The sequence below is a fragment of the Excalfactoria chinensis genome, chromosome 2, assembly GCF_039878825.1.
Source record: "Excalfactoria chinensis isolate bCotChi1 chromosome 2, bCotChi1.hap2, whole genome shotgun sequence".
Classification (NCBI taxonomy): domain Eukaryota; kingdom Metazoa; phylum Chordata; class Aves; order Galliformes; family Phasianidae; genus Excalfactoria; species Excalfactoria chinensis.
This window is the reverse complement of record NC_092826.1, coordinates 65,885,771-65,898,712: the sequence shown is the minus strand read 5'-3', so window position 1 is coordinate 65,898,712 and position 12,942 is coordinate 65,885,771.

Below are 12,942 nucleotides of genomic sequence, written 5' to 3'. Positions count from 1 at the left end.
GCAAGGTTCTGCTGAATGTTTTAGCAGATGAGTTCTCCATGCTGAATAATGATACGGAGTACTGAAGTAGTCAAAGCATTTTTCTCCCTAATTAAGTTTTAGTAACATAGTGAATGTTGTTTCTGCAGTGCCCTTGTGCCAATTGCTATGTGGAAATATGTGTTGGGACAAATTTTGGCTCCTGCAGTGGCACTGAGAAATCCATAGTCAGAGACTTTTGCACTGTAAAAGCATATGCACATCCTTAGCTTAGGCAGATCAAATCAGCAGCATCCATATCTTCTTTCCCACAGAATGAAAGTTGTAAAACATAATAAAAAAATAAACTATGGAAGGAAATTGTTACATTGATTAGTCAGATTTCCATGTTCAACCTATTTATTCCAGGCATAGGATACCATACCGTAAAAGGATAATTTTGCTTCTTGTTAGACTGCTGGTGCTGTGGACAATTAAAAGGAATACCTTGGAACTCAGCTCACTTATCCAGCAGGAACCAAACAGAATCCTCTCACATGCTGCAGTGTAAGGTAACAACAAACAGGAGTCCTTCCACCCTTGTTATGAGGCAGTAAATTATGGTTTATTATTAAGTCTATTGCACATAAATTAAGGAAAATAATAGAAACATATTTTAACTTCTGTTGGAATAAAAAAATGCAAACTTGACTCCATGTAGCATTTTGACATTTATTCCTGATGTACACACATTATTAGATTCAAAAATTAACCCCCCTGCAAAACCTTAGCAGTACTCTAAAAATTGAGTCTTTTGGAACCTGATTCAACTTCTAAAAAAAGTGGAGTTTGTTTTTTTCCCTTTTAATTTGTTTCAGAGCTGGTTTGTAAAACCTGAAAAATTTTGAGAGAGAGAGCTTGAGTGAAGAAACGTGTGGGATTTGTTCTAGGTAGAGTGGAATATTCACATAATGATTAGCTAAGGAGTTGTAGCTAACGGTGAGTGTCCAAAAGGATCATGATGATGTTTACTTAATAGAAGTCTGTTAATATGTATCAGTTTTATTAGTAATATGTGAATCTACAATAGGTTGAATCTAGATAGGAGAAAGTTCTCTGTCTCTGAAAGGTAAGGGTTAAGTTCATGCACAAAATTTTGAGGTTGTTTCCCCCAGTTTAGTAGTCTCTCTTTCACTAACTGCGTGTTTTAGATTAACAAGCAGGAAAAGTTAATACATAAAGTATATTTTCAGTATCTTTTTATGTTTTGCAAACTGTGTAATTAGAAATAGATTTTCTAGATATACATCAATTAGGTAATAGAGGAATTGAAGCATCCACCTATATAAAATACTATAAAGCATCCAACATTCTAGTTTTGATTTTATTGCCCATTTTTTATATTTCAATAAAAATATGAAAAAGCAAAATAATTATTGTTAATTATATACACTATTCTATATTTTATGTGTCCCAAGACAATTCTTCCCTCACTGTGGTTCAGGCAAGCCAAAAGCTTGGATACCCATGCATATAAAGTTTTAAAATGGTACTTACTGAAATGTCTTACAGTACATATGAGTTATTGCATATATATTACTTAGATTTTTGCCTTTAATCTAAGTATGGATAAATATGTCCATAATTACATAAGTTTAATTATGAAAAGAATAGATTTAGCTTTTTGCTATCTTTGCCTTTGAGTCTACAGTTCAGATAAACCTGAAGTATTTGTTAGTCATGGTATCAACTTCCCACTTTGTAAATTTCCAAAATTCAAGAATCGTGGCAATTATGTGATATCACTTGTGAATTTGGAGTTGAGCTTGTCCCACTGCCAGGTTAAATAAAGATCAAATTAGCACAAGAACCTTGTTGAAGGATAGGAGGAACAGAGGATTGCTGTCCGGTGAATATATAACCAGTGGTCACTTTAAATTCTAAGGAATGCAAAACAACTTACAGCAAGTGAGTACTACCTAAGAAGTTTAACTGGAAGTGTACAACATTTTGAGACTATTCTAGCACCTAGAATAAAAGTGCTCTAAAATAGACTTTCCATTCTTTTTGCTTTTAGAGGAGACAGACTAGGCCAAAAAAACTTGATCTCTTTTCCCCATTGTAAATCGTTTGCTGGAAACAGAGATGTTACTTTACAGAAGAATGTGAACTATCATGGTTAAACAAACAAAAATCTTCATAATGTGGTTTCATATGCAATGCAATAATGTACAAACAATTCTTTACGCATCTCTTTTTAGTTTCTTTAAGTCAATTCTCTTGTGCTGAAAAAGCCAGAATTATTTGAATCAAAAGGCAAAGGTGACTGGGGGCTTTTTCTGTAACAGTGTATTTGTATTTTGAGCAAACTGTTGTAGGTATGATTGGACGATGAAGACTGGGATGCAATTATCTGATGTGATCTGAAGACATGACAGTACATGATTTCAAGACTTCTCAGTATAAATAGCCAACGCTGTTTGCCAATACAAGAAGGTAAACACAATGACTAAATTAGTTGTCTGAGGCTGCAGAAGAAGATAGTGGTAAAATCATTATAAGACCCCCCCTCTTCTCCCCCCCCCCCCCCTTGTTTTTTTTGTTTTTGTCTTTTTGTTTTTGTTTTTGTTTTTTTTTGATGTTTATTCAGTCTTATGATTAAGTGATTGAGTTTAGAGATAGCGAATCCATTGATCTTGTCTCATACAACAGGCCTCACTGTATTTAAAACTAAATAAAGACTGTCTAGCTCAGGGGATTTGAAAATGAGATAGTTTTATTCATGGGTCCGTTCTCCAAACCCATCCCAAGTGCGCAGCCAGACAAAAAAGCAGAGAGTGGGAGGGAAAAAGAGGAATGAGGTTAATGGAAAAGGGAACAGAGTGAAAAAGAAAGATTTTCTGAAAAATAATTTGCTTTGCTATAAGACGGAAGTGGAGGAAACTTGGAGATAGGTTGCCCATAGCATTCTATTTCTCAAAGCCACAGGAATAAAAGAGAGGCCATGCAAAAGATGTTGGAGAGTGACAGAACTCTCAGAACAAAGAAAATCCTTAATTCTAATGGAAAACAAACCTGACGTATAATTTTCCTTGTTAATGTCCATGAAGGCCGAATTTGTTTACCATCTGGTGGTTGCTCATTATATATGAACTTGGCTGGCATTGTGTCAGTCACCCACAGTTCTGCTCATTGATGAAGCCTTTGTTCATTTTTTTAACATCTCATGCCCAAAAATAAGTATAGGATGAAAAGCAGACACATCAGAATGGCAGAATTCTAGGTTCTCATATAAGCATATAATGATAGAGAAGCTGATCCTAGCATTCAGTAGGAACTGGGCTAGTTCAGCCTTTCATAGAGCTGGGCCCTATGTGATCTGACATGAAAACAACTTCTTGTGTTGCTTTTTGCTGTGTTCACAGCATTTCTCATTACACATCTCTCTGAAGATTATCATATTCAGTTGTCTTAAGAACTTACTTCAGTCAGGATCTGGAAAGACTTTAACAAATATGTTTACCTTACCCCATTCTACAAAACTGGCAGTCTATTCAGGACTTTAAGCAGGCATAACGAAAAATAATAATAATAAAAAGAACACCACGTTTTCTTGTTCATAAATAATTATATCATTTTCTACCTGCTTGTCTCCTTCACGTCCTATTCCTTGTATTCTTGTGTAGTTCTGAATTGGATTTATCCACACATATACAGTCTATTAACATTTAGGCTAAATGTAATATGTAAAGAAATGTATTTGTTACATAGTGTTTCATCTCACAATCTTATATTCATCTTGTAATGAATTTGTGGCTGCAGGTTGGAAGGCATGGAAGTGACTTTTGGCCCTAGAAAAATGAAGGAATGTGATCCAGTTTGGGAAAGAACTGACTGTGCAGCTATTATCGAAAACTAACTAGAGGCTACAGTTTCATTGTACAAAAAGGTGTAATGGAAAGGCATAAAGGGCAAAAGACTGGTGACATTCAACTTTTCCAAACACTAACAAGTCCTCAATTATTCAATTGCAATTACAGTTCACTGAATTAGCTACTTGAAAACATAAAGTGTCACTTCTCTGGGGCAGATTCTCAATGAGGGTGTTAGAAAAGAAAGGTGAGAAAGAGCAAAGAGTGAGAGTACCATGGCTTTGAACTTGCTCAGTAAATTGATTCAGCTTGTTTTTTCTCCATCGTCTGTGCACTTTCTCCTTGCTTTGACTTCTGAGTCTCACACCTTCAGGAGAGAGCAGCAGGAGCACTTGGCATCTGCTACAAGTCTGTACTTGGGATGGAGTGTGGCTGCAGACATCTAACTATACTCTGTGCCTGAAGGGTGTCTTTCTCCAAAAAGCAGCAAAAGCCCTCTTTTTAACTGCTTCAAGACATAAATTATGGGATTAATTAGAAAGCTTCTTGCTGCGGGCTTGCCACTTTCCAAATACCCCAGTGAACATATATATTGATGTACCAGAAAAAAGTGCCACAAGGGTTTCAGGAAAGGTGAGAATTTTGTCTGCACCAGGTTGTATTTCCCAGAAATACTTCTTTTAATTCACCACTGCTGAAACAACCTCGATATCTGAGAGAAGTCTTTTTCCCTTGATAGCTGCTTTGCCTTTTGCTCACATATGTTGGTTGCCAGATCACTAATACAAAAAACTTCCCCTACAGTGTCCCTGTAGGGTTTAGTGAAGAACTGGGACATTTTCTGGGGATCATTGCTCTGTTTTCCTTCTCCTTAATCATTAGAACATTTTCTCTAAATACGTTTGCTACTCTTGTAGAGCTCAGAGGCACTGACAATCTCTTTGATCTGTTCTGCTCAGTACTAGATGTCCCACTTGCTCTTAGTTTCTTCCAGCAGAGTATGCATCAGTAGGTGGTGGGTGCAAAATCCTTTGCTAGAGACAATGAAAGACAGAACTAGCACTTCTGTGCTTGGAGGTCTCTTTATTAGAAAACATTTCCTAATATCTGTTGACACAAGAACAGTTTCCATTTATAAACATTAGCTAATATTCGCAGAAAGCACATTATGAGCATGCAGTTTATTTGAGTCAATATATATAAAAACTTGAACGCTGAGGGTTAGAAGTGTTTTTTCTCATTTACAGCTCCTAAATGCTAGGGTTTGATCACTGAACAATTGGACTGTGTTTTTCAGTAATTGCAGAAAGCTATATAGAGCTTTTCATAGACTCAAAGGTTTGGTTTGGAAAGGATCTTAGAGATCATCTAGTTCCAACAACCCTGCCATGGACAAGGACATCTTCTGCTAGACCCCTTTGGTTGGTGCCCCCAGTCCAACCTGGCCTTGAATGCCTACAGGAATAGGACATCCACAGCTTCTCTGGTCAGCCTGTGCTAGGGCCTCACCACCCTCAAAGGGTAGAATTTCTTATGAATATCAAATCTAAATCTACTCTCTTTTACATTAAGCTGTTGTCCCTTGTCCCATTTCTTCATGACTGATAATGATTCCCTGTATATACCGGAAGTCTGCTGCTATATGATCTCCTGAGTTGAATGCAAGGTGAGGTCTCTATAGAGTTTATCAGAGTTTTATTTGATTCACAAACCAGGGAAAAAAGTCTGACTACTACCCTTTCCTGGTATGAATGTGAGGGGGTCAAAAACATGTGTAACACGCAGAATGTCCTTATTGATAAAATCAAGAGCCCAAACATTACATGTCTCTAAAAATACGGACAAGTTTTAGAAATTTTACAGTGGGTCTGAGCAGAACTGGGAAATCTACTTTAGAATTAATTTCTTCTGATCAAAGTTTGCATTTCTGAGGCCAGAATAGTTGGGACTGCAATTACCAGTCTCACTGATGCCTGAGATAAATCCTTGGGTTCTAAACTGAACGGGAAACGTAGAGATGTGTGAGATTCTGGCAACCTTAGCTTATATGTTTTCTACCTCTGTTGCCAAGCAGCATATAAAACAGTTCTGACACTGATTTAGATCACGCTGACATAAAAGCAAGTAGTATGTTTGCATGTAGCCTTTTGGCTTTAATAGAACCCAGAGGGGACATCACGGTCTAAGTCTTAATTATATTCTAATGGCAGAAACCCTCTCAAAAGGGCAGTATCTGCCTTGAAGAGCCACTAAAATAAGTGTAAAATAGGTAGAGAAATATCTGAAAACAATGGCAGTGTGTTCTGGCAAGGAAGAAGAAACTGTGGTTGTTTCAAACAAAGGACCTGATATTTAATAGAGTTTATTTGATAATAAACCAATGGAGTAAAAGCCATTAATCTGTTAGGTTTGTTGTGGTGTTATATCTGTTTGGTTTGATATTTCCCTTTCACTACTTTTTCTTTTCTTGTATTTGTTTGTTTGTTTGTTTTCCCCCAGTGTGGGAAAGCAGAAGACTGGCAGTGAAAGAAGTTAAAGAAAATAGGAAATATTTCTGACTGTGATTTTATTTTATTTTTTCCAATGAAATAGGTGATATTTTAAATCAATGTGAAGTATCTGAATAAACACAAACACTAATTTTGGTATCAGATATATTTGTGACCATTGCAGTTTGTTTACATATGTGTATATTTTATTTGTTTTTACCTTGTAGGAGCAGATAAAAATATTCACAACATTTAATTAAAATGTCATTTTCCACAAATACACTTTATTCAATTTTCATACCAACCACGGTTAAACAAAATATATGAAATAATATGCAGAATGTAAAAGGAAATGTATTTTTAGTCAGAAATGAATAACAGAATAGAAGAATCTTTAATTCACTTTTATCTTGCTTTGATCTGAAACCAAACTATGAGCAGCAAGAGACACTGGACACAGGGGGAGGAAATAAGGATGACTCATTTTCTTGGTTCATATTGAATTGATTTTGTAAAGAAAGGAATATAACCCTGTTTGTTAAGGCAGTGTTACCTGGACTTTTTAAAATGTTTTGATATGCTTTCTCAGAAGGTTCATCTGTGTATCAAAGGGCTCTATCATATCACTGTCAGTGGTTTGATGTTGGACATGAAGCTAAAACTTTCCATGATATTCATCACTGGTTTATAGTTATTCCATCTACACAGCAGTGGGCTTAATACTGCCTCTGAGTACTTAAGCTTAGATTATGGTGAAACAAATAGAATTTAAATCAAAGTACAGCTGTGGAATATTTTGCCCTCTAATATGTCATTACAGAACACAGCTTATAAAAATTAGGAATGGGATCTTGAAGTAGTATCTAGATATTAAGACCACCATTGCCTATGGCAAGGTTGTATATGAATTTGTAGATGTATATACAAGAAAGAACAAATATTTTATGTGATATCTTTTCAATCCAAGATGTTACTGTGTATATTAAAATAGTATTTTTTTTAATGTCTTTGAAAACTACCAGAAGCAAAGATTCTGCTCTTTCTCATGGCTAAATTATATGGTGGTGGAGAACTGTGTTGACACAGCAGAAGCAGATTCAGTCCCTTTACATTTTGTTTGATGGGGTTGTCTCCAGCTTGCCACTGGTAGCAGTCAGAATGGAAAAACTACAATTCCTACTCTTCTAGGTTGTACCAGTATTTTTGATGCCAAAAGAATCTGTTTTCGGTAGTAGATACTGCAGATGTTTATACTGAGTACTCCTGCTCATCAGGCAGCTAATTAACACAGTTTTGTCTTGTTAGCTTGACATTTCAGAGTTTAACTTGTTCCACTGAGATGCCTAGGAGCAGCATTTTTTCAGGTAGATTGGAGTTACAGTCAGACAGTGTGTCATGCTGTGTTCATGTTTTGGATCTTTGTTCGGCAATTTTATTTCTTTATTTTTTATTTATTTATTTTAATAAAGACGAGCCTTTAATTGGGCTATAGCAGTAGTGTTAGGAACAATGTGGATTTTTTGCTTGCTATCCTGTGCAAGTACATTCACTCTGCTTTTCTCAGGTAGTCCAAGTGTTCATTATTCAGGTTGACCACAATGTGTAGCAGGATGTAAATGTCAGTGATGACAGCTGGTGAAAGTTCTCTTTTCCTTTAAGGTTAGAAACTTGTGGTGCTTTTTGAAGCTTATAGTCGTTAATTTTATGTCTTTGTGATGTGATGAGACAAGTAATTATGTGCAACATGCAGTCACATTCTTTTGGCCCTGGGAAAATTTAACTGAGAATGGTGACTTGGGTCTGTGACACCAATGTCTAGTTAAAATGTGTTCTTAGATGTAGCTATGTCACTACCTCCCTCTCCCAATTCCAAACATAACTTTCCAAGTGATAAAACATACTACTTGCAGTCTGGATTGCTAAGTTCCATGCTAGGTGAAGGTTTGCATTTCAAATCGTTGCTATAACAAGGTCTGAGTCCTTTCCTATCAAGTCACTTTGGTTGGATGTGAAGGAATAGGAAATAAGAAAATACTCTGATTCGTGTAGGTAAAAAATGTGCTTGATGTCTCAGAACACTAGAGGGAGCAAGAAGGTAAAGTACTTGAAAGAGAAAGCTGCTTCCTTGGAGGCTGAATCCTCTGTATCTGCTGTACCAGGTAGTAATTAAATTAAATGCCGTTACACCATTAAAAATGATAAAACAACAATGAGTTATGTCTTACGTGGGTTTTTGTGGTTGTTTTTGTTTTTGCTTGAACTACCACGCCTATTGCTTTATTATTGTTTTGGTGTTACAGGGTAACCTTATTTTCATGTCTCTGAATGTGTGTTCATCTAGGCTAATGCTAGTGGACTAACTGTGAGGGAAACAGAAGTCCTCGTTTCTCCTCATCAGATGCCCCTTTAGGCAAATGTTAACCTGCCAAGAGCATCCAACGAGAATTTGCAAATGAACTACTTGTTACTCATGAAGAATTATTTTCTGACCTAAATCTTTCTGCACTAGGAAAAAAATAAGAAATGGTACACACTTAGAGGCTATTGCAGATAAGAAGTTATTACCTCTAGTACTCCCCTTGCACACTCATATTAATATTAACTATTGATAGATAATAAATTCAGTTGAACATAATATTGCACTGTTATTATTCACAGAACTGACCCTGTGCCTATAAACAGATGCTTTATTGAAGTGGATTAGCTCACCTGCATGTTCTTCCATGTAAATAGCAACCTGCTGGTAGCTGTGGAAAGTCAAAGACATTGGGGAAACATTCTCATCTCAATGTGCTAGATGTTATTGGCAAACTCCTGCTGGGATTTGTGAACAAGATTGCTGGTGCAAGGAATTGTAAATACAGCTCTACCGGTGCTGAAAAAAACTGTTTTTCATGTGGCTTCACAGCCATCATGACAGTGAATAAATTTAACTCCTTCTCTCTTCCCATGTTCTCCTGTATGATTTTAGAAGTCTTAAAGGCAAGTTTGGAGATGCAGTTGATGCTTGGCGTAGGAGGTTTGCCAACAGACATACAGTTTGAGGGGACTGTGAGGTTACACCTACTCTTAAAACCTACAGGGGTTCTCAGAACCATCACAGAATTGTAGGGCTTGGAAGGGATCTCTGGAGATCATCTAGTCCAACCCCTTGGACTAGAAATGGAACTTCCTTTGTTCCACCTCAGGACTTCCACAGTGACTCTTTGCTCTGCAGTGCTTCAGCAAAGCAGAGCAACGCTAGGACTGTCAGGAATGCCAGTTCACATCCTACAGTACTGATGGTGACATGGAAGCCACTGTGGAACAAGATGAAGAGACCTCTTTAGTAGTTTTTCAGTGCAAGCATACAGTATTTGTGACCTAAATAATTGTACACTCACTTTAGTTCTCTAGTCCTTTTGTAACAGTATCTGCCCTGCAATTAATTTTTCTCTTGATTTTTTATTTTTTTTTAATCACACTTTATATAAGTTTATTTCTTGACTGTATTCACTGATGCACTTTCTGTACCTCATCTTTCTATTACCACTATTGTCACTGGTGGCAGGTGACAGGACAAGGGGAAATGGCCTCAAGTTGAACCAGGGGAGGTTTAGGTTGGATATCAGGAAAAACTTTTTTACAGAAAGAGTTGTTACACAGAAAGGGAGGTCAATGCACTTATATAAGTCCACTGAAACCAATACATTTCCTTCAATTTCTTACTGGTGTGAGAACAAGGACTGTGGCTCTTTAAATTTGGAATATGTGTAAGTTTGATCTTTCAATCCTGTTAAAAAAAGAAAACAACTCCTGTGTTTTATGAGCAAGAAAAAAAAAAATTAAAAAAATAAAATTTTGTTTCATAGTCATCTCTGTCATCTCTGAGGTTTTTGTTTCATAGTCATCTCTGAGGTTTAGGTAGAAAGTTAGATTTTTGAAGGTTTTTAAACCTTGACACAGAATCAAGGAAAGCATATTCCTCCCTACTATGTTCTAACAAAACATAATTGCAGCTAAAAATTAACATAGTGCATCCGGACCTCAATTTAGGGAAAAAACAACAACAAACAAACAAACCCTCTCGAAGACAATAAAATCATTAAAATCATAGCACTTGAATCTCATGGAGAACAAGAAAGTTCAGTGCATGCTTGAAAAGCAAAATATTTCCCCAAATGAGGACTTAAAGCTTATCTTTGGATGGTTTCCTAGGTGGCACCATTTACCACAATCCTCTCTCTATATTCAGTCTCCCTTCAGACATGCATGTCACTGTTTTCACAGGTTCAGAGGTTATGTGAAGGCTGCATTAGGACAGCTGTGATCATCTGGTTTGCCTTCTTGCAGGTCAGATTTCAACTGACCCCCAAGTTCTGCCCCAAGCCCACAGCTGCTTGTGGAGTCAGAGCAAATCATAGGAAGATGAAATCAACTGTGTCCAAAATATAGGAGCTGTGCTCATGGATAGGATCTCTCAACTATTAATTAGCTTTTATGTTCAGAGTATGAGCTGAACATTGATTCTGGACATATTGAATTTTTCTGCTATTTAATTTTTTTTTAAATACCTTTTGAACCTCAATACAGCTACAATGGCAAGACCTTTCATTTTGAATGTCTTCTGTTTCTTTCTGTTTCCTAAAATTTTATGGGATTTCAAATGTTCTAGGAGAATAACCTTCAGAAAGACTACATTTAGAAATATAAGTATATATACATAAAATACATGTATATATGTAATAATATATGTATTTTTTTTCTATAAGATACGATTTATCTTTCCAGCAGCTTATGAGTGATTGAAATCCTATGACAAGAAGCTTTGTATGAAATAGATCTCTATTTGTAAATCATCTGCGGTACTAATGAAGGATTCCCATTTTGACTGCATTTACAGACTCTAATTCTTACTTTAAAGCCAGAGAATAAATTTTCTTTATTAATTTTCATTATAATTCTAATTAAATATTTTTTCATAAGTGATTTTTTATTGTTATTATTATTTTCTGTTTCTTATAGAGGAGCAAAGAACCATTTACTTAATTTAATTCTAATTAAAAAGAAAAAGAAAATCCTCTCTCTAAGCCTGTCCTCGCTGGAGAAATGTTCTGTCCCTTGGGTCAATTTCATGGCCTTTCTCTGGATATATTCCAACAGGTCTGTGTCTCTCCTGTACTGAGGACTCCACATCTGGATGCAGTACTCCAGGTGAGGTCTGACCAGCATAGAGAAGAGGGGCAGAATCACTTCCCTCACCCTGCTGACTGCACTTCTTTTGATGCAGTCCAGGATACAGTTGGCTTTCTGGGCTGCAAGGGCACACTGCTGGCTCATATCCAGCTTCCCTTCATCAGGAACCCAAGATTCTTTTCAGTAGGACCGTGCTTTACAAATTGACTCCAGTTTGCGTTAATAGTGGCAGTTGTTGCAAAACATTTTACTTGACCTTGTGGAACCTCAAGAGGTTCTCCTGGGCCCATTGCTCAATTTTGTCTGGGTGTCTCTGGGTAGGACCTCTGTTAACTATGTTAGAAACAGTGTTTTACAAAAGTTGAAACTGTGAGATGTCCAGCAATTCTATTATCGTGCCAATGAGGTGGGACAAAATTAATATATAAGGTGGCATAAGCCCTGAAGAGAAAATTTAACAGGGCCAGTCTGAAAGTAAAGCCTAAGTAATGCCTCCTATTTTATTATGTTGGCCCATGACTTCAGAGACAGATGTTGGTGGTATAGTAGTAGAGGTTGAATAGGTTGAATCCTCTCATTGCATTACATTTTGCTGCTGTGTGACAGGTGGCAGTAAAGGGGCAATCTGACAAAATGCATCTGACACATGCAATAGCGAATGAAGCAAAGGTGTGTCATATAATTCCTCCGTGTGGGGAAAACAAAAAAAAAGGCAACCACAGACATTCATCAATACTTGCTGTATTTTCGTGTAGACGAAACAGTAGATGTGAGTGCAGTGAGTGGTGAATTTCAGCAGCAGTGATGGTGACACTCTGCTGGTGCAGATTTTTATGCATATGGCATGCAGGCTCCTGCTCATCACTAGTCAAAATGTATAGCTAACAGTAAAGAATGTTAAGTAATAGCTATTTTGAAAAATAGTGTGTTTTAGCAGAGAATTTGCTCTATCAAATGCTGTAATTGTGCTCTTTGTCTCTGTTGCAATTTCATAGAATCATAGAATGGCCTGGGTTTGAAAAGGACCTCAAAGATCATGTAGTTTCAACCTCCCTGTTATGTGCAGGGTCACGAGCCATCAGACCAGGCTGCCCAGAGCCACATCCAGCCTGGCCTTGAATGTCTTCAGGGATGGAGGCAGGATTGAAGTTTCCAGGGAAATAAATAGGGACCATTATTTTTGGATCTCCCTGAGTGCATAAGAACATGTGGGAACTGCACAAAGCTGTGCTAGAGAATGTTCAGACTGTACATGAGGAAAAACTTTACCATGAAGGCAGTCAAACACTAGAATAGGGTTCCTAGAGAGATGGCTGATGTCCTGTGCCTGTCAGTGTTCAAGAGGCATTTGGGTAATGCCCTCAGTAACATGTTTATGCTTTTAGTTGGACTCAATAATCTCTCAAGGTCCCTTCCAACTGTTCTATTCCATTCCATTCCATTCCACT